The 23,784-nt window shown below is 34.7% G+C and overlaps 1 protein-coding gene across 5 annotated transcripts in view; it reads right to left on the reverse strand.

Moving 5' to 3' along the window:
* The window catches only part of LOC123674423 (neurexin-3), a 238,420-nt gene extending 228,660 nt beyond the window's left edge, over positions 1–9,760 (reverse strand). For all 5 annotated transcript variants that reach the window (XR_006746660.1, XR_006746662.1, XR_006746661.1 and 2 more), the window contains exon 1: positions 9,639–9,760. The gene's annotated coding sequence lies outside the window, so the exon portion shown is untranslated. The remainder of the gene's footprint in view (positions 1–9,638) is intronic.
* Positions 9,761–23,784: the final 14,024 nt, after the last annotated feature.

Raw genomic sequence — 23,784 nt, forward strand, 5'->3', positions numbered from 1 at the left:
CCGTTCAAGGTGAAGCCCTTGGAATTTGATTGTTTTGTACTTTCCAAGTCTCATTTATTTTATTCCCAAGTAATTCTAAAAGGGGCCAGAAATAGACTCTTCGCAGTTCGCGTCACGCTCATCTACGTATACGTTATCGATCGGTCTTGTTGAATACACGAATCTACGGACCTTAGTACTTCAGTGAAAACCCATAGGTATTTATCAAACCCAAGTAGCCATTACCAGTTACATACACATCCTTGTCACATGTATCTGTTGATCAGACAAATGTTTTCAACTTAAGCTTACATCTCGAATAATTATTCATTCAAATATTTGGTTTATTTTATCAATAAATGGCTTTAGTCATCTGTATCTCGCGTTGTATAAGTTCAATCGGATTCTACTAGACGACGTTGGAAAGATGACATTTCGTACAACAAAAACTTCAATGGCAGTTTTGTGATTAATTGATTCAGTTGAGTTCAAACACGCGTTGAAAATTTACACTAGCAAAGAGATAATACGCTATATTTTACAGTTTCTCTTCGATGAAGGCGAAAATGCAAGTCAGGCGGCTTAAAATGTAAATTATGTTTATTGTTCTGATATTGTAACAGCCAATCATGCTCCAGTTTGGTATCATTGATTCCGTTCCGTCAATTTCGATGTCAAAAACACGAACTGGAAGCCCAATGGTCGAAAATGTCGATAAGATCATGGACATTGTCGAGTCCAACCGTCATATAACCACTTTTTCGATTTCCCAAGAGATAAAGATTGCACAAAAAACCGTTTGGAACCAAATTCATAAGGCTGGTCTCTAAAAGAAGCTAGATGTATGAGTTCCACACGATTTAACGCAAAAAAACGTCATGGACCGAATTTCCATGAGCGAATAGCTGCTGAATCGCAACAAAATCGACCCATTTTGTGAAGGTTGGTAATTGGTGATGAAAAGTGGATCTCTTACGACAACGTCAAGCGAAAACAGTCAAGGTCAAAACGCGGTTAGCCGGCGGAAACGGTGTCCAAGCAATGATTGACGGCCAGGAAGGTTTTGCTGTGTGTTTGGTGGGATAAGCAGAGAATTATCTACAATGAGCTGCTGCCCTAAGGCACAACTGTTAACTCAGAAATATACTGTCAACAATTGGATCGTTTGAAGAAATATTTCACCCAGAAGCGGCCAGCTTTGGCCTAAAGGAGAGGAATTGTGTTCCGTCAGGATAAAGCCAGTCCACACATATCGATAGTGACTCGTTAGTCGTTAGATGCTCCAGGAGCTTGGTTGGGAGGTTCTTATGCATCCACCTTATAGTCCGGACCTGGTAACAAGTGATAACCTTCTGTTCCTGTCCATAGCGAAGTTTCGCTGGTGAAAAAATTACTTTAACAAAGACTTGTGAAAATCGACTGTCTCAATATTTTTGCCAATAGAGACGAGGGCTTCTATGAAAGAGGCATAATATTACCTTCAAAATGGCATCAAGTTATCGAACAAAACGGTGCATATTTGACCTGAATCGGATAATTCTAACTATGGTAATTAGAACTTTGTTTACCCCTTATATTTTTGATTTTCGGCTTACTGATGAATAATTCGACATCAAAATCGATATCGTCCATAGTACCCGCCGCCACTCATCATTGCAATACGCTAAATCCATCAGGTTAGGTTCAGGTTTCCAAATTTTATTGATGGGCAAAATCCTTTTGGAGGTTTCACAGTTTTTCTTAAAAAACTCATCTGATCGGCCTGTATTGTCTCAAATATCAATAGCATTATAGTGGAACATGCTCTTTTTGTTACACTAGTTTCAATTATTCTCAATCTGATCTCATTTTCCATCCATCTGTATAATATCTCCTCTAGCTGAGTATGTCTGATGAGGTGAGATAATATATCCAATCGTGTGCATTTTCTGTGATTTCGTAATCCAAAGATAGATTTCCGTTCTTAAAAAAAGCTGTTATATTCTTCACAAAAGTGGATATTTCTGTTTGGATGAATTGTCCTTTCGTATAACCATGTTGATTTTTGGCGAATATTTTGTTTCTCACAAGAAATATCATGATCTTATTACGGAGAGCCAGCTCCGAACTGTTATAGTATTATGGTGGAATACTGATTGGTCTAAAATTCACAACTCATTTACATTTCCCTTTTGTCAGGATCAGTCAGAATTGGAGATGATATGACAAATTCTTTAGTACAAACTGTTCTTAGAGATTTCAGAATTTTCCTGAAAATTTGCTCTTTAACGTTTATTTCTTCAAGATTCAAAAATATTTTCAGTTCTTGCAGAGTACTCGGCTTCAAATAAATTTCCGGGTAAATGCCAAAAGCTCGTCGTGAGGTATCATCTTTGAACAGCGAAATGACATTAAAGAACGTTGAATGCATGGTTTGAAATAATTTTGAGCACCCATTCTCCAAACCAGCTCTATCATCGTCACAATGTCTGTTATAATTTATTTCTGAGCCTCAAACTATAAGCTTCGACTCACTGATGATGAATCCATCATAAATTTCAATTCTAATCTCCGTGCATTTACAATAACTGATGAATAGATGAACCAGATACATGAAATTTTCAGACTAAGTTTGCGGTTGAAAATTTCGTTATTGGTTCTTTTCAAAACTGTAGATCCGCGAAATAAACATTTGTGTGTGATGTAGATTCGAAATTTCAAACTTCGTGCATAATTTTATATTGATTTCGTGGAAAGAATCATGCAACATTCAAAATGAATAACGAAAAAAATTACATAAACTTTTGTGAACACAAAACTGACGGAGTTGAGTTTGTGATAGGTGTTGATAGAAAATATTAATTTCGAGCTCCGCGCAATATTGCAACATGATCACATCAAAAAAAAATTGACAAAGAATTTTGCCATATGAATAATATGAATATTGTTGTGATTAAAATTAAAATTAAAAAGACTAAGAGCCAAATTTTCATCACAACCCTATAAAATGTATGTAGAAAATAGAAAAAGCAAAACAAGCTATTTCAGATGCGACGGAAATGTTGAGTCTATATATAGAATAACTGTTTTCATGACTCGTATATGGTCTCTTTTTCTCCAGAGTAATTTTATAACTTTTAAATTCTACATTTCTTCTTAGTTCGGAGAGTTTGAGAAGTAACACAAAAGGATGAATATATATATTTCAAAATGAGACAAACTGAATAGCTGTGTTCAGTGGTATTCCAATTTTACTTATTTCTATCTACTTTATTTCAAAAATTCTTAACATTACGTCTTTATAACCCTCAGTAATTGATGGCGTGAACTGAAGTTAATGGGAATTCATTCACCAATAGATATAAATTTCCAAGAAAGATCATAAATTGCTCCAGTTATATTAGACATTTTTACTGGATTTCTTCAGTAACTTCTGCTCATACACCTAAAAATTGGACCATTAAACTCACGTGACGCAAATTAATCTCCCAGAATACTTGAAATACATTTGGGTCGAAATAGGTGGATACGAGAATGACATAGTTTGAGAATGATAAATTCAAATAAACTAAAACTTCAATAACAGTTATTTCAAGCATTTTATGTACAATTTTGTGTTGACCATGTCATCACAATGATAAAAATAGAAAATTCAAGCATCATGTTGGGCCCTTGAAGAACACAGAATTTTAAATAGATATCTATATGAGATATTCCATATTGATCACATTTTCTATTTTTATAATTTTGATGTCGCGGTCGACGCGAAGTTGTACAGAGTGGGCAAATTTCGATGTTTTAGCACTACAACTTTCAAACCAGAGGAGATAGACAAAACTGATACCCCATTCTCGTTCTCTTTTTCTGAAAAACTAACAATAGTAGCATTCATTTTTGGCCATCGTTTTTTGTTTTCGAGTAATGAGCGGAAATGGAAAATTGGCGATATCGAAAAGGAGGGTCTTTTTAACAGGGTTTTAAGCTCTATTTTCCTGTGCTCATCAACTGTTGAAACCATAGAAATATAAAAAAAAAGTTTTTGACCATTTTCTATAACTCATATTGATACAAATCATATGATGTTGTATATTTTTGAAATCAGAAAAAATTAAGCTGTCAAAAAACGACACAAAAATCTAGCGTTTCCATTTGAAATAACATAAATTTAGGTTATAGCTTCGTAATTAAAAACCCTATTAAAAATACGAGCACGTCTCTGGATTCTACGTAAAAAAGTGCTTGCTGCATGATGTGTTAATTTCAGAGAATTTCATCAGTATTAGCGGAGATATAAATGTTTTTCGATATCGCCATTTTTCCAATTTTCGCTTATAAGTCGAAAACAAAAGACGATGGACAAACATGAATGCTACTGTTAGTTTTTCAGAAAAAAAAATCAGATTTTGTCTTTTTCATCTGGTTCAAAAGTTGTAGTGCTAAAACATCGAAATTTGCTCACCCTGTACGTCATCATCATCATTCTCATCTAACAACCCATTGTCGGATTAAGCCTCCCTTAGTATTGTCCATCTCTCAATATATTTTTCCTCCAACTTCTTCCAAGTTTCCCGGTTTTGAGCTTGCTGTCCCCAAAAAAAAAAAAAACTGGGGACAACCCTGTACATAATGCTAAAAATTGTTGTATTCTATTTACTTGCAAAATCTGAACCAGGTCTAATCGTTTGCTAAGAAAAAGATGTTTATTTTTTTTGTTTTCAATATTCTGCTTAATTTTAAATATGAAATTTAGTAAGCAACACGAATTTAGCACAAAGTTTGACATGACTATTTTATTGATATTCTGAACTTGGAGCTGTTATGATGAAAATACTGGTTGGAATAATCATTTCATATCCATCAATTCACCTGCAAAACCTCGACTCAAGCGCATTTATTTATGAGAAATTATTTGATAATTTTTTTCGATACTCTGTCCAAGTTTTCTATGGTTTGAGGTTATGAAACATCAAATCTCCATTTTATTGATTCTATGGTCCCGAAAATATCAGGTAAATTTTTTCAATATTATTTTTAAATGTTCTCTGCTTCGAGTGATGTGATCAGCTTAAAATTTTGCACTATAAAAATGATAAAGATAAAATCGTTATGTCAATTGAGCATCTGAATTCTATAACGTTGGTTTTTTGTTCACGGAAATATGTGTTTCAATTTTTTTCCATTCTCCTAGACAATTCATATGATTCTGGTCGGGCTAACAACACAAAATTTTGCACTCAACTTGAAATTATTATTTTTCATATATATCTTGTTTTGTGGGAATAAAGTCAATTATTATTATTATTATTATTATTATTATATTCCTTTATTTTTTCCAATATTCTTCTTGAATTCTCTTGATTTATCTACAGGCGAAATCTCACCTCTATCGGTTATCATATCACAGGAATAAATAGTATTTAGTAATTTCCTTTGATAATTTTTTGAATTTGGTTTTATTGATGTGGTCAGCTTGAAATTAGAAAACAATAGGGACAAAGAACAGGCTAATTCACGGAACACTTATATTTTGCCCAATAACCAACTCAATCCTGGCATTCAATTTTTTTGGTTCTTCTATCCATGAATTCTCGTATATACAGGGTGAGTCTTTGACTTGTTGAAATTCCATAAAAAATTTTTGGTTAAATCTCGCAAATGGAAGGGAACCGAAGAAAATAATTTTCGGAATATATTTTTTTTCGATGTGATGAATCTTTTCCGAACATAAAATTCCGTCAAAGTCTGATCAACTCCATAACGCCCGCTATACTGAGAGAGAAAAAAAATCGAATTGTAATAAATAGTAAAGAAAATGAGTACCTATTCCTTTTGACCTCAGAAATCTTCAGTTGAAATATCAGTCAACGACACGCCTCGTATAGACGACACATTTTTTTTGCAATCACAATTGATTTGAATGTAAGCGAATTGAATATCTCCATTCAATATCGATTGATCAATTTATTTAGAATTCATGAAAAATAAGGAGTAGTTTTTAAATGACTATAAAACAAAGAAGCATTAAATATCAGAACACACCATTCTATTTTGAAGAAAGGAATTTATTGATTAAACGGGGTGCTTTATGAACAACTATATTTGCTTTCAATGTGAATGCAGAACTATTTGGATAATCTGAATCACTGTTGGAAATAGTCAATTCGTTTTTGTGTTTCTCATAAAAAAAAAATTCGACTGGTGTAACAACCTCTACACTATATAAAAAATTCAAGCTAATGCATTGAATGCCAATTTCCCTTCGATGCTGTTCGTAGTCCTTTCCTTTTCATATAAAGGGTGTTTTTTTTAGAGCTATAGAACTTTAAATTGCTATAAAAGAACGATGGATTATTCGATTGACATGAATTTTATTCATCCGCAAGATAATCTTGTGGCATTACATTTTAAATATAATTTCTGGCATATGGATTTAGTCCAATCTGGACGTCCAATTTTCGATGACTTTTTCCAACATTTGTGGCCGTATATCGGCAATAACACGGCGAATGTTGTCTTCCAAATGGTCAAGGGTTTGTGGCTTATCCGCATAGACCAATGCCTTCAGATAGCCCCACAGAAAGTAGTCAAGCGGTGTTAAATCACAAGATCTTGGAGGCCAATTCACAGGTCCAAAACGTGAAATTAGGCGGTCACCAGAAGTGTCTTTCAATAAATCGATTGTGGCACGAGCTGTGTGACATGTTGCGCCGTCTTGTTGGAACCACAGCTCCTGGACATCATGGTTTTTCAATTCAGGAATGAAAAAGTTTAGTAATCATGCCTCTATACCGATCACCATTGACTGTAACGTTCTGGCCATTATCGTTTCTGAAGAAGTACGGATCAATGATTCCACCAGCCCATAAAGCGCACCAAACAGTCAGTTTTTCTGGATGTAACGGTGTTTCGACATACACTTGAGGATTAGCTTCACTCCAAATGCGGCAGTTTTGTTGTTGTTGTTGTCGTAGCCATTCAACCAGAAGTGCGCTTCATCGCTAAACAAAATAAAATAGACGTAGTGCGCGATACGTACTCCGCACAGAACCATTATTTTCTAAATGAAATTGCACTATTTGCAAGCGTTGTTCAAGCGTGAGTCTATTCATGATGAATTGCCAAAGCAAACTGAGAATAAATCACTTGACAGCTGTTAAATTGGTTGCCATTTTGTACAGTAATGCCAATTGAAAGTTATATACCTCGAAAAAAAACATATATTAAGTGACCCTGGTTATTTGAGTGCGATAACGAAGAAACCATTTGAATCGTTCGAGGAGAAATATTCCAATTCCTAAAAATCTTTACGGAAATTTTACAGTTTTGTAGACATCACGAGGATAGAAGGAATTCATAAACTTTTGTGTTATTTGAGTAGAATTGGTAGAGTTTTTGTCATACTGCGCATTCGCCATTTTGTATCACGGTGCAGATAATTTTTAGGCCATAACAAAGCAATCTGGAAATATAACTCCTTTTTTCATAGAATGAAGCTTGTTATTATTGAGTCATTCGTTATCATCATGAAAGCTCTCAATGCTCTCTAGTTCTTCTTCGAAATATCAGAAACCTTGAAAATATTCTGTGGTTACAGTGCAGGAGCACCCACAGCGAATAAAAAAACCTTGAGCTGTGCTCTCAAATGTGACATGAACATGAAAAAAATACTATAAATGAGTTTTATTTTATGAATGTAGACTCCTGCTTCATAACTAAGATTCCGGATATCTCTGATATATATCAGAGAAATCCAGCGTCGAGTTAAAATCCACAAAACAGAACCTCTGAAGGTACTAACCATAGTGGTAAGCGAAACGTCAGGTGGAAATCCAATCTCCTCATAAAAGCCCAGGACTTTTCTTATTCAGTCAAAGATTTCGAAAATAACAGACTTCATTCCATACAAAAATAAAGATTACACATAAAACAATTGTTTTCCTTGTCCCTAACAAACTCTAACTTCTGACCATCTATCAGCTTCCTTGGGTTCAAGATAAGAAGCATTGAACATGTTAATATTATCAAACAAAAGAACCGCAAATTATCATTTTTGAACACTGAACCCTATCAATGTAACACGAAATATATAATATGTTTCAAATATTTTATTTCGTCTTCGTGGTGATTTATTTCATCTTCAAGGTGAGACCTTTCTCCACTTATGCCCTTTCTCCCAAAAAAAAAACTAATCGTCCTATAATTTTCAGGAATCTAGTACTCAATGCAATCTTTTTGTCACCTTTCTTCGACTAAAAGGGTTGTGGTAAATTCTTGAAAATCTTAAAGTCGACGTGAGCCATATCTGTGTTATATGGTTGGAAAACATCAAATCAGGAATGATGCATAATCCATAACTTTTTTCTCCATGTCTTTATGATAATGAATATTCAGCGCTTCCACATACAAAGTATTATTTGCACTTTGGGAATTCTTTTCAAATTAACACATCCCGGTTTTCTTATGGGAAATAAATTTGAGTTGTAATAAAGAAGATTTGATATGATTTCAACCTCAAGAACTCTTAACTTAATAATGGAATTAATTAAAAAATGATGTGTTTACGTGAGTGTTCATTTTCGAAACGAAATATTTTACTGATTCTTTGAAATATAAACCAATTTTGAAAGTATTAAATAAATTGTTCTTCAGAAAACTCATCCTTTCAACATTCTATGAGGTATAAAATTAAAATTATCTTATTGTCATCATTTATATTAGTTTTCATTTAAATTTAATGTTTTATATCATGAAAATATTATCTTGGTTTAGCGTCAAACATCCACTAAGCTATCGATTATTTTAAGTATGATACAATGTCTCTGAAAAGATGTCAGTTCATCATGATATTTAACAATATCTTAGACATTCCTTTATAGTCATATTTACAATCTAGATATATAATATATTGAATGGATACATGAACAAGAAAATTGTTACTTATCCCAGAATTTTTCTGTGTTTTCAAGATATATTTCGATAATTAGCAATAATATCAATCAGTTTATAATGAAAAAAAGTAATCACTCTAAATGCTTATAGAATTCAGAGGTAGTGAAATTAAAACCTATATATCTTAGAATATTCCAAAGTCGACAGTTCGATTTGTTTATTCGTCTATAATTCAATTCGTCTATAATTTAATTCTAGAATTCTAATTTTTTTTACTTATTTGATCTAAATTCGAAAAAGTAGAGATTATTTACAAAAAAAAAAACTATCATTGACATGAAGAAATACTCTCGACACTTGTTTACAATATACCATGTAACCACTTGTCAAAATGAGCAATTCCTTAACCCCTTAACAATCAACTGACTTGAAAACAATTATAAAACTCTCCACTAAATGATGGCCAATATTGAATTTGCTATTAAATGAAAAGCTTGAATTCTTTCTTTCTTTCTCAGCTCAAATGAATTCATTCAAAAGTGATCATTCAAAATGATTTTGGGTTATTGAAGTATATCCCATTGCTTCTAGTTCTTATACTAACATTATTAAGCTCAACAAATGTTGATTTTTTTCAATAATAAAAAGTACATTTATCCCCTTCTAGAGTCTTCAAAATAAATATATACTCACATCATTCCCCATTCAAAGATAACATAAATATTTTCCAAGACGAAGAATTAATCAGAAATAAAAACAACAAATTACTGAATATATTAAAAGATCCTCACCAGACACATTCAATCCTTTTTCACCAGTATTTTCAACACTGAATTTCCACCAAAACGATAAGAGAAAGAAAACCGCGTCGAAAGACAAGTTTCACCCTACGATCAGGTCAAAGTGTGCTGAGGGTCCTACGCTAGAGCGTCGCAACGTCGAGGACGCGCATGAGGACTTGCGCTCGCTGTGGTGGCGATGCCTTGAACTAAGGACCAACTAGGGGTTGTAACCGATTAATGAGTGTACAGGGGGATAAATTATTTAGGAGGATCGACTCATTTGTATAACTAACTTGCATGAAAAAAGTGTATGCACCAAATACGTTCTGAAAGGAGAATTGAGAATAATGGCAGTTTACAGCAAGACGAGGTTTTCGTACTCATTTCGCATTGAGTTCGAAATTCTGCATTTGGTTTGATGAAATATTTCATTAATATGGAATGTCGGCGAGTTTTCTTATTTAACTTTTTCCGGACCTTCGAGGGCTACTATTTATGTATTGAGAATTGGCAACACTCATATTGCGAGGTGAAATCTGATATTGACGTCGTGAAATTTGACATTTTTTCTGTTGTAAGTACTCATAACGTTTTGACGTACGAGCCCAATTTTTGTTGTTTACAGTGAATTGAAATGTTGTCATAAAAACTGCATGAGTTCATTTTCATTTGACCGAATGAACTGTTACATTAGTTGTCAAACTAATTCAGAATGGAATTTCCATAGATTCGAACTGTGTAAGATGCACAGAAACTATGCATCTATGAACAGAACAATTATCGCAGTGCTGTTTCGCTTCCTACAATACAATTATCGTAAGTTATTACACAAGTGCATCAAAATAACCGATAATTTTGCATGACAGCGTTTGTCATAAAAACTGCATGAGTTCATTTTCACCTCCACCTTCGGTGTCGGGCTCTTTCTCCAAAAATGAAAATGACCGAATGCAGTTTTTCAAAGGAAACACGCTGGAATGCGAAATTATCCGGTCATTTTGATGCACGAGTGTAATTTGGGGGAATATTTCCCGAATAAACTGTTACATTACATGTCAAACTGATTTAGAATGGAATTGTCATAGATTCGAACTGTGTAAGATGCATAGAAACTATGCATCTATAAACATAACAATTGTCGCAGGGCTGTTACGCTTCCTACAATGCAATTATCGCTGTAATTTTCGATATTTGTTCTCCATATACATAGAATTTTTGACAGGAGGGAAATATTCAACTAAATTCAACTTTTGACGCGAAGCACCATTTAGAGCCACTGTATATCGCTAGTGCACTGAATTAAAACGTGGACGTAATTCGCTCACAGACGAAGTTAAAGAAGGTCGTTCAAAATTAGTCGTTGTGCCGGAAAATCTTGAAGCTATGCGAAAACTAATTGGAGAAGATTGTCATGTGACAGATCAGGAAATCAAGAGATGTTCAAACATTAGTATGACTAGCATACATAAGATTTTGCACGAACATTAGTGTGTTCGGTAGCTCTGTGTAAGTTGGATTCCACATTTGTTGAATGATACTCAAAAAATTACTAGAGTCAATTGGTGTCGTGAAATACAAATACAAAGCCGTATACAACATGGTAGGCAAAGCCAAAAAAAGTTGTTCGTTCTCGAAGCGTTAAGAATCAAATGGTAGCGTCTTTCTTCACGAAAACTGGTCCTGTGGCAATTGAGGTTCTTGAAAATCAAAGGACCGTTAATACAGAGTGGTATAAAACCATTTGTTCGCCTGAAGTTTTCGGTAAATTGAGAGAAACAAACCCAAAATGACGAATCTTGCATCATGACAATTCAAGCTCACACACATTAAATGCAACGAATGAGTATTTGGACACACAAAAAAAAATAGATTTAATGTGTCATTCGCCTTACAGCCCCGAGTTGGTACCGAATGACTTCTTCCTCTCCCAAGAAGTTAAAAAAAACTTCGTGGACAACGATTTTCATTGTCCGAAGATGCGGTTGAGGCCTTCAAAACATATATTTTAGAACTTCCATTTTCTGAATGGATAAAATATTTCGAATGATGGTTCAATCGCATGCAAGAGTATATAGATCTTAGAAGCGATTAGTTTGGAAAGTAATAAATATATTTTTCATCAAAAGCGCTAGTTCATTTTTTGTATTCTCAATACATTAATAGTAACTCTCGCATCTCAAGAGGTAATTTATGTTCAGTGGATTCGATTAAAAATTCGAGAAAAGCTCGTCTTGCCGTCAGAAGTTTGTGTGCGCTCGTTTTTTTCAAGTCATTCTTATCGGTTAGAGTATCTAGATAGGAAGTTCTGATAATACGACAACCTTAAAATTCGGCATTCGAGTGGTTTACATAAAGAATCTAGTCGGATTTCTAGTTAAAAAAGCATTGAGTATTTTTTCGATATTCTTCTTGAATTCTCTTTGGGTCTGGTTACGCGATCCACGTAAAATTTCGCACGATGCTTGATATGGTTATTTTACATCTGAATAAAAAAGTTATTTCGAATTCGTACGACTGATTTGTTGTTCGAAATGTTTGCTCCGTTATTTACAGAAATTATGAATATTTATCATTCAATTTTTGCTCCTTCTTCCTCTTCACAATGGGCCTGTCCTGTTTTATCTGTCTTCTTCCTGTCATTCTTATATCTCTTGTGATATCGAGCTCCAGTTTTCTTTTCATCTCTTCGGTGGGGGTGTACGTGTATTTGGGATCTGTATTTCCGCCGATTTGGTCAGTCTTTCTGCTGACATCCCCTCTACATGATCTCTACATAACCTCCTGTGTGCTCTGATCCATCTGACCACATCTTGCATCACCAGTTCCTTCCTTATGTCCGCACTCCTCACATGATCTCTGAGTGATCTCCTTTGATATATCTTGAAATCCTCATTCTTTTGTTCTTGTCATTCTCTTGGTTATAGATGTTTCAGACTTTGTTTCGCCGGCGTCGTTGACCACTGGTTTTACACACGCTTTATATATGCTATTTTTCGCTTTATGGCTGGTTCTGTTATCAGACAGGCTCCGACCATTGCGGCTTTGTGAGCTTGTATTTCTTCTGCAACGCATCATTTACTGGAATTTGTTACTCCTAGGAAGTTAAATCTTGGCATCTGTTTTATTATTTCGTTGTTGATTACTATCTTCATCGGACAGGCATCTTGGCAATGACCATGTTCTTTGATTTCTCACACCTGATACTCTTCTGCGCCCATTTTGGACTCATACACTAGGTGTTGTAGGTGGTCTTCGTTTCTGTTGGCAGAGCAGCGCCATCTGCATAGCACATAATCTTCAGAGATCGATATCCCATCTTATAGTCTTCTCTGATCTTTCTGACTCTCTCAATCATTCGATACATTATGAGATTGAACAGCTAAATCCCTTTCTTATGCCGGTGGAAATTTGAAACTCAGATAATCCACCGGTTTTACCGTTGTAGTGTTATCGATATTAATATTTTCCATTATTTTTAATTTTTTTTCTATGTTCGGACATTGAAGGAAAAATTATCGCAGAGTCTTACTCGGTCAAAAGCTTTCGTTTGGTCGAGGAAGCACGTGAACATGGGTTTATTGTATTCAATTGATTTCTCTATCAACTGCTTCAGTATGAAAATTGCGTCCGCTGTAGACCTATTACGTCTGAATCCCTGTTGTTCTTCGGAGATGTTCACTTGATTGGAGTTCTTTTTAGCCAGTATCTTATCATACTTATCATTCTAATTCTTTTGAAATAATTTTTTTCGAGTAATTAGAAAAGTAAATTGAAGAATTTCTTCGGTTTTCAACCACTTGAGGATAATAATAGAATGAAATAAAATTTAAAAATTAACGAATTAAAAATAATTTAATGCAAAAATGCTTCATCTAGTAACATGGTGAGTGAATAAAAGCCGCAAAATACTATATGTAGTTTAATAGCAAAAAATGGTTCAACAGATTCCCATAACAGATAACATAAGAGATAGTAAATTTGAATGAACAAATAGTGTCTATATTTTTCATACAAGTTTAATCAATCATTCATGCCATGAACAGGTTTGTTTAATAGTAACTTTTGAAAGTATTCTACACATTGGCTGATAAATTGGTTCCAATTTTGAAAGTTACAGTTCAACTGCAATGTTGATATTCTTCGTATACTAAATGGATTCTTCAAATTTATTTTTTGTCATATTATGATGTGGCAGTTCCATTCACTTAGCGACAATATTCAAATTCATGAACCATTTTTTTCTTTTCTTCACCAGTTCAGCAACCAAAGTTGAAATGATTTGTCAATCTTGGGTTAAAAGAGCACGTTAGAATTATATGATTAGAATTTAGCAAGCAGGTTGTTACCGAGTGTCCATCAAGAAAGCAGCAATTATTGAAGAGCCTTCGGTGAAAAAAATCATCCAGATATTAGTTATCGTCAATTGAAGATTTCATTAGAATTTCTTGAAATGTGATAGCATTTCACTATATTTTTACTTCATAGAAACCGAATTCCAATATATGAAATCATGACGAAATATGCCTCCCTTCGTACCTAATTTCGAAAATTTGGAATCTTTGTTTGGTGTTTGGTTGTATTGGTGTTTTCTAAGAATACATTATAGTTCATATATTAAAATTGATATATGGGTGAATACATTGATTCTTCTTCATGTCTGACAGCATTTTCAAACCATTCAGTACATTAGGAAGGCAATTTTCTACATTTTCAGTATTTATATCTTGAGTTGAACTCGAACGATATTGACGAAACCACATTTATTTCGGATGTGGCATTTCACCGATTTATCGACTTTCCGTGTATCATCATTTCCTCACGAATTTTCGTTCAATACGTCTACGCTCACACGACAAACGTTGAATAAATCAAAACTAGAAGTCAGTTATTGGGTTGCATTCTAGACACGAACTGTGGCTAAATCACTTAGAGCCTTACAGAGGGATGGAAATATAATTCGTGTGGATGGATAAATCTTTTCTAGTTTTATAGCGTGTCCCAATTCTTACCGTCATCTTCAGAATTCATCTCGTTTATTGAGATGAAGAGATGCCAATCAAAGGCATTCACTTTTTCACTAATTGGTTATCAGTTAATTGGAGAGACAGGAAGCCATTCAACCTGATTTGGTGTGTTTCTGCTCTTCTTTCCTTTTGAGACCTTACCAAGGTAATGTGCTTTCATCTCAGCCTTGTTGATGACTAGGCTTTCTCCATCTTGCCTTATTATTGATGAGCCTGAATTGATCGAAATGAACATAATTATGCAACCTATTCAATGTTTTTGATCGGTTCTAAAATTTCGTAACGATTATATTACCTATTCTATGGTGCCGGTCTGGTTCAGTTCGATCGAAAACATGATAACTCACTAACGGAAAATCCTATGCCATTGAAATATTAGGATACGGCTCTTCAATGCCATCCTTATATTCTTTAATGGGCGAAATTCGAATAGACGTTCTGCAAATATAACCGTTCAAAATGTTTTTCATTATCATGCTCAGTATCCTTCTTTTTATCGATGACCTTCCTGCAAGTCTGAAAGATGAATTATTCAGTTTTTGTTACCAAAACGAGTTACCATCATTCTCGAAGACTGGGTGTATTCATTTTTCATTGGGTAAATATAGTATCAGGTGTGTGAATAAGTCTTTCCCGTTTTTTTTCAAATTTTGAGCCTTTATTGTGAAAAAATGGTTACAAATGAATTATTGAAAGTATTGGCCATCGCTAGCTACAACTTTTCCCCATCTTTCTGGCAACATACGAATCCCGTTGCGAAAAAATCCACCCATTTTTTGGCTTCCTCGTAGGAATGGAAGTGCTGGTCAGCCAGGCCATGCGTCATCGATCTGAAGAGATGGTAATCAGACGGAGCAATGTCTGGACTATACGGCGGGTGGGGTAGGACTTCCCATTTGAGCGTTTCTAAGTATGTTTTCACCGGCTGTGCAACATATGGGCGAGCATTGTCATGTTGCAAAATAACTTTGTCGTGCCTGTCGGAGTATTGTGGCCGTTTTTCTCGCAGTGCGCGGCTCAAACGCATCAATTGTCGTCGATAGACCTCGCCTGTGATCCTTTCATTCGGTTTCAGAAGCTCATAGTAAACCACACCTATTTGGTCCCACCATATACAGAGCATGAGCTTGGCGCCATGAATATTTGGCTTGGCCGTCGATGATGATGCATGGCCGGGTAGTCTCCATGATTTTCTTCGCTTCGGATTATCGTAACGGATCCACTTTTCATCGCCAGTCACGATACGATGCAGAAAACCCTTTCTTTTATGTCGCTGAAGCAGCTGTTCGCAAGTGAAAAAACGCCGTTCGACGTCTCTCAGCTTCAGTTCGTACGGCACCCAATTTCCTTGCTTTTTGATCATTCCCATGGCTTTCAAACGCTTGGAAATGGTTGTTCGGTCAACTCCCAATGCTTCAGCAAGTTCTTCTTGCGTTTGACACGAATCTTCATCAAGCAAAGTCGCCAATTCTTGATCTTCAAAGATTTGCGGCCGCCCGAAACGCTCCTTGTCTTCCACGTCGAAATCGCCACTTTTGAAGCGTCGAAACCATCCGCGAACACTTGAATCATCGACACAACCTTCTCCATAAGCTTCCTGAAGCAACCGATGCGCCTCGGCAGCAGATTTCTTCAAATTGAACCAATAAAGTGAAACTTCCCGCAAATGACGTCGACTCGGCTCAAATTTCGACATTTTCACGATTTCAAAAATTTATGATGCGAAAAAATTTCAACTAATGTGTTAGTGTGGAATTGTTGACAGATGAATAAGCTTTGATTATGACATATGTAACCATTAAATACTCGCACAGTATTGGTGGCGCCATCTCTTACAAAAAACGGGAAAGACTTATTCACACACCTGATAAGAAACTTGTTCTTCACCATCTAGATACTGTAACCACATCCAAAGATTGTGTAAAATTTCTTGGAATTTCTCTGGATGAAGGTTTGAGATGGTTCAGTCACATTGATTTGGTCTGCGGTAAATTGAAACGTTCATTTTTCGCTATAAGTAGAGTGAGACTCTTGTTTCACATGTCATCGTTGAACAATATTCATTACAGCTTAGGTTATAGCCATTTATCTTACAACATCCTACTTTGGAGAAATTTTTCAGAGGTTAGTAGGGTCTTTATTATTCAAAAGCGGATTTTGCGCATGATATAACACCAAGGACGTCTTTCAGACCAGTTTTTTCACAAAATATCAATTTTTTTTCACACTGTCTTTTATTTTTATTCTTAAAACCTTATTATATATCAAGGAAAACGAGAATAGCATCACAAAATTATCTAGCTTTCATGATTATCATACAAGAAGTGGCGGAGTGCTGTTTATACCACAACACAGAACAACAAAATTTGAAATGTCGCCCTCATATCAGGGCATAAAATTGTTCAACCATTTACCTTCCCATATTACATCGCTGAATCTTAGATAAAATTCAAGGCCAGTGTGAAAGCTTTATTGTTAAGAAATTGTTTTTATACTGTTGGTGAATTTTTGAACGATACATTTGATTATTATTTGTATTAATTTTTCTTCTTTTTTTTCTGACTTATCTCACACATAAATTTATGTCTTATGAGATCAATAAACGTTTATAATTATTATTATTTGGTAGGACCATGTATTATGGGTAATGAAAACCGACTGAAATAATAACAGATAATCGTTATCGAACGCAACTAATGCGTTTAAGCAGAACATTAAAAGACAAAAGGCCTCAATACAACGAGAGGCATGATAAAGAGATTTTACACAATGCTCGACTCCATGAACGATGAAATGGGAAGTCCTACCTAACCCGCCATATTCTCCAGACGTTGCTCCCTTGGACTATCACTTGTTTCGATCAATAGCACACGGCCTGACTGACCAGCACTTCCGGTGTTATGAAGAAGTAAAAAATTGGATCGACTCGTATACGCTTCAAAAGATGACCAGTTTTTTCAACGCGGGATTCGTACCCTGCCCGAAAGATGGAAAAAAGTAGAGTGGCCAGCGATAGGCAATACTTTGAATCATAAATGTATAACCAGTTTCTCACAATAAAGCCTTGAATTTCTGAAGAAACGGCGGAAGAAAAGTTTTACGCCTTTGTAAATATTCGCCAAAACTATTGCAATTGTTCATTGAAGGTTCAAGGCCTTTCTGATCATATCTGAAAACGAGAATGACCTCTAGACACTATTGCAACATGTAAATATCTAATATAAAAATCAAAACATTCGTTATAGCTGAAAAACCCATGAGATGTGAAATCGTAGTTGAAGACAATCCTTCAGAACAAATAATGGAATTTCAATATCTGAAAGTCCAACTTACCCACAGTCAAAACAGAACCAACGAAGTAGAGACCAAGAATATATAGCCAATAGAATAGCTGATGTTGTCCTGAGGGAAGTGATATGGAATGACAAATACTTGAATATCCGAGCTAAAACCAAGATTTATAAGACCTGCATAACACCTGCACTAACAAACGCCATAGAAACTCAAGCAGATTACCAACATAAATGAAAACCCTCAGAAGTATAGAAGGCTAGTCTCTGAGAGATATGAAGCGGAGCACTGACATAAGGAAGGAATGTGAAATTAGGAAATTGGTTAGATGGGGACGAAAGCGCCGACTAGAATGGAATGATCGCTTAAGCAGAATGGATGTAAGCTGGATACCGAGAATTGTTCGGAATGGACAACCACAGACTCGACGACCTGTAGGCTCCAGGCAGACCCCCCTAAAAGATGGAAAGATTCTTGGACATTCTCAGGAGACCTTGAAAGCCTAGAACCTAAATTAAAAGGAGGAATATACAGGGTGTATATGAATAGTTGCAAAATGATTCAGGGGGCGAATCCTTTTAAAAAAATAGGGTGAGGCTTTCAAAAAAACTTTTTGTTTTTGAACCCCCTCTTCTTAGTTATAGTCCGAAGAGTAGTTTTTAATTTGTGACAATTCCATAATTGTTTTTTTTTGTAACATTCTTTCTATATTTATAACAGTTCTCAATGAAAATATCGTTTCGATATCCACCTATTGGACAAATTTATGGGTCGAAAATAATTCCAGCTTCCATAACTCAGGCGTATTACCTGTTGATAATTTTTTTTTCTCACCAAAAACTGTGAATTTCAACAGAAAATTGTAAGAGATCCAATTAATCAGTCAAAAAAAGGGTTTTATATGAAAGATCCACCCTATTTTCTGACAAGGAATCACCACCCAAATTTTTTTACGACTATATATATATATATACACCCTGTTTAAAAACCGAAAATACAATATTGTCGGTTCTGTGGTTACAGAAATATCAGGTTATATTTTTTTAATATTCTTCTTGCGTTTTCTATAGTTCTAGTTGAGCCAAGGCCATCCTTAGGCGGTCGCCTAGGCGGCATTTCAAGCTTGATCAACAAAAATCACATGTGTAGAAATTCAAAATACATATCGAATGAGGTATTCAGTCAGCAACAACAGGAAGGAATACCGTCAAATTCAATCAACATTAAAAACCACCAAAGGTGCCGCATTATGTGTTATACTCATAAATAACCAGATGTCGCGTAATGGACTAGTTTTCATTTTTTTGTTAAGGATTAATTCTGAAAATTTAAGTAAAATGAAACAAAAATGTGGAAGAATCATTGAAATATCTCCAGAAATGAAAAAATTATGGGACTTTGAAGTTGCGCTTGGAAGAATAATTTCATAGTACGTGTAAGTGTCGTGACGTCACACACTAGATGACTGGTATTCGCAGAGTGCTTACGGATTCATTGGTGTATAATCACTTGTGCCGTTCGTGTCGTGTTTTGTTCGTTACACGATGGCTGAAATAACTTACTATATATTTATTTATATATATATATAAATTACTTTTTCCTCTTTTTACTGCTCACATAAATATGTTTTGCCATTGATAGACTTCAACAACCAGTACTCAACTACAAACTGTTTATGAAACATTTTTTAAATAAATCATCGTTATAAGTTGAACCATGATGAAGCAAACTCAAAAGTAGATACTTACTTGAAAAGTTTAACTCTTTTTATTTCTGCACTGACATAAGATGGATTTGAAGAAAAAAACTCCATCACTGCGAATAATAATAATAATAATAATAAACTTTATTTTAGGCAAATTGTCACTTTGTCCTTTCACGAAGCCTTCTTCCATTATGGTGACATAAAAACTAAACTCGAGTTAAAACTACACTGTACAACTACAAACAGCGCGAGAGCCTTGGCGCGGCCAAGTATTTAAACGTCATTTATGCTGTAGCGATCACAGACAAGAGCCGTGACGTCACAGACCAAAGACGTTCCGCGCTAAAATACGTAAATTTAAATAATCTATTTCTCAGTCATTTATGGATGGATTTTCAAAAATTTTTCACTGATTTATCAGTTTTGCTCTATATTTTGATTCTATGGTGTCAAATATAGTATTATCAACATTACTAAACTAGTCCATTCCCTCATAGTGCTGTTTACCAGTTATTGACGCTTAAACAACACATGCACTTTTTAGGCTTGTCGGCGTTCGTTTTGCTAAACGTTGCTAAATCTTATTGCTAATTGGGGCGGCATCTAGATTATTTTTCTTTTCAATTCTCGGATCTGAATATTGATTCTTCAGAATGGTAAATATACGAAAAACGATTCCATTTCACTATTTCCAATTCATTCTCAAGAAGTATAAGAAGTTTTATTATTGCATACTCCATTCCTTTATATTATATTATTCTTCATTTTTTATATCAAATTAAGTAGTGTTGGACGTGGGCGCATTCGAATTCAAATAAGTGATTATTTCACTCGATAATCTTAAATAGAAAATGTTCAAAGGTTTTTGCTCCAGAGGGGCGGCAAATATCTTTGCATCGAGAATGTCTGCTACATCTATTCGAATTGACAATAGCTGGTTCATCCGCATCATCCGGTTGTTTTAATTGATAATATCAAAGAAAGAAAAACTGAATGTTCGAGTTATCAAGTCAAAAATCAGCAGGATAATCTGAAACCTGAATTAAGTTCATATATTCTATTATTTTTCATGAGATCCCAGTTGAACACATTTATTGTTTATTACATTTCACGTTTCCTAAATCATTTATTCGATTTAAATTTGAATTCGTAAAAAATAATTAGCTACACTTAAATACATTTTTTCTGTAAAATTCTTCCCATGAAAAAAGTGAGTTGTTTTCTACACTACATCTATTAATACAAATCCACCAATCCAACCAAAGAAAAATAAATACTATACTTAGATTCCTCGTAATGTCCATTGAAGATTCAACTTGATCTTGGACATGCATTAAATCTCAAAAATTGGAGGAAAGCAACAATTTGTCGTTTTGGTCTGAAATTCAATGAAAAGTTCAAACAATAATCGTTCTATTTCGAACTTCTTCTTGTACACCCCTGAATGAACTTATCCGAATGTCGGTTACGTAGGAGTTGCGGTAACTCAGCCAGTAGACTCCAACATATTCCAAAGAAATCAATCAGTGATAGTCAGCGGATGCTTCAGAATTGATGCTGGCTGGTTGATCGTTCCTACGATAAAGTTAAATAGGAGTTTGAGTCCAAACGACATAGACCTAATCCTGCGATGTCGGAGTTACGTGCAATTCGGAAATATTTCGTAAAACTTTCAGTTTTCATCAATGATGAAGAGCTATGGAGTATTATGTTGTCTAAAACTGATGATTATAATCTGGAGGATTTATGTTTGCATTCTCACTCTGAAATTTCTAGTTGTACCTATATCAGAAACACTCAGTGGCGTACCCAGACGTAATCATTAGGGCGGGGAGATATAGAATAGAATAGAAAAGAGTTATATTATATATTATTATACAGGGTATGGCCATTTGAAAACGAAACAGACGAGATTACAGACTAAATAAAGTTTTTCGATAGAAATGCTCGGACAGGTCGATTTCTGTTTCAAGGGGGACAACTTAAGATGTAGGTTACGGACGCATAGCGCTTCAACCCTTGCTGCTACAACCCCCACCCACAATTTTTGAATAGGGAAGATGGGGTGAGTGATACCTCAATTTAAAGGTATTTTTATACTGATTTCAGCACAGTAATTGTTTTTTCATTTTATGCATTAGTTCTCGAAATATTCATGCGTTAGTTAGTTAGGAAGGAAGCCACAGTCATGGATGTTTTGAAGCTCAAAATGTCGATTTTTCACAAAACACTACAAGTGCCATGAAAACACCACTTCATTTTCAAATACTTAGTTAAGAATATTTCGAGAACTAATGCATAAAATGAAAAAAACAAATACTGTGCTGAAATCAGTATAAAAATACCTTTCAAATGAGGTATCACTCACCCCATCTTCCCTATTCAAAATTTGGGGGTGAGGGTTGTAGTAGCAAGGGTTGAAGCGCAATGCGTCCGTAACCTACATCTTAAGTTGTCCCCCTCGAAACAGAAATCGACATGTCCGAGCATTTCTATCGAAAAACTTTATTTCGTCTGTAATCTCGTCTGTTTCGTTTTCAAATGGGGTATATATATAGAGTATATATAGAGTTATGAACAACAAAAAAATGGTTATTCGTTTCCAATATCCTTTGAATTTACATAATCTTCTGGAGATTGATGTTCACCTGTCGATGTGCCAGCTGTTGTATTCAAATGCGATTCGTCTGCATCATTTTTCCTTTTTTTTTGAAGAAGTTTTCCGAAAAAGTTTGTTTGCACATAATAAGATTTTGATTAGTTTTGAGATCATGCAACACACATTAATAGTAAATTAAAGGTTAAAATAGAGAATATAATATAATAGAAAAATTCCACGTCGTCAATCCAAACTAATGAATAGAATATACTAATCTACTTCCATGTGTGAAATTGTTGAGGACAGTGGCGACGCCAACTTTCAAAAACAGGGGTGGCCAAGAGCGAACCGGATTTTTTTTGGGGGGGCCAAAGTAAAGCGAAATTATAGTCTTTCAGATTTAGTTTGTCAAATTCAAGGGGGGGGGGTGGCAGAAGAATTTTAGGGGAGGCCTGGGCCCCTTTATCTATCTATCGAAATATCGACAAGCTGATCACATCCCCCAATTAAATAGAAAGTTGAAGAATAATATTGGAAAAAAATACACAATATTTCCGTAACTACTTTCATGACGTAGATTTTCACCTATTTAGAAAAATGTGCCGTGCAAAATATCGTGTTATAGTATCATCAGAACCAAAAAAAATAGAAAAATTCAAGTAGAAAATATCGAAAAAATATTTCAGTGAGAACAGATCCCTGACTGAGTTAATAATTCGCGAGTTAATATAAAAAAAATATCGAGTTAAAAATAGTATTCTATATCAAAAAGTAAAATTCCATCTTGATCGCATCGGAAGTTTTAATGATTGTGTCAACTATTTAAGGGATACACATAAGGAGAACTTATTGAATTGATTAAATCGGTCATTTCCTCTTCTTTTTTGTGAATTTTACATATTAGCGGAGGGGAGGTTATACACTCAGCCGGACTTATGCGACTATTTGAAGTCAATGAATGTGTTATACAATGAAGTTCAAGAAAAAATTAACAGAAGTAACTAGAACACTTGTATCTATTACCTACAGGTTACCATTCTACATCATCGGAAACGATACAGTGATCTAATTTCAAGCAGTGGCTTTACAAAAAACTTAGGTATACTTGATGAACACTCAGTGGACCACGAAACCATTTTTACTTGATGAAACCAAATCAGTTTAAATAAAAGTAAATTTTTTATTATGCGAGATGTCCATGGATACCTTGTAATTTTTTCGTGTCAAGCAAAGCTACCATCAAACAGAGTAACCTCTACAGAACAGTGCCCCTATCCTAATTTTCTTTTTGAAATATACTTCACTACTTGAAATAACTTCGAGGAAGTTTTCAATAGCTTGTTGTGTGAAATAAATTTTTTTTGGAGACTAATATTTGGCACTAGTTTCACCCTTTGCACATTGTCTTTGTACCAGGGAGATCAGATATATCAGTAAGAATATACTTACTAAGAAAAAAATCGTAATAACTGTTGTCACCAATTCACACTTCTTAAAATAGAAGATTGACTAAATAATAATAACAATCAATGCACT

The sequence above is a fragment of the Harmonia axyridis genome, chromosome 1 (genome assembly GCF_914767665.1).
Source record: "Harmonia axyridis chromosome 1, icHarAxyr1.1, whole genome shotgun sequence".
Classification (NCBI taxonomy): domain Eukaryota; kingdom Metazoa; phylum Arthropoda; class Insecta; order Coleoptera; family Coccinellidae; genus Harmonia; species Harmonia axyridis.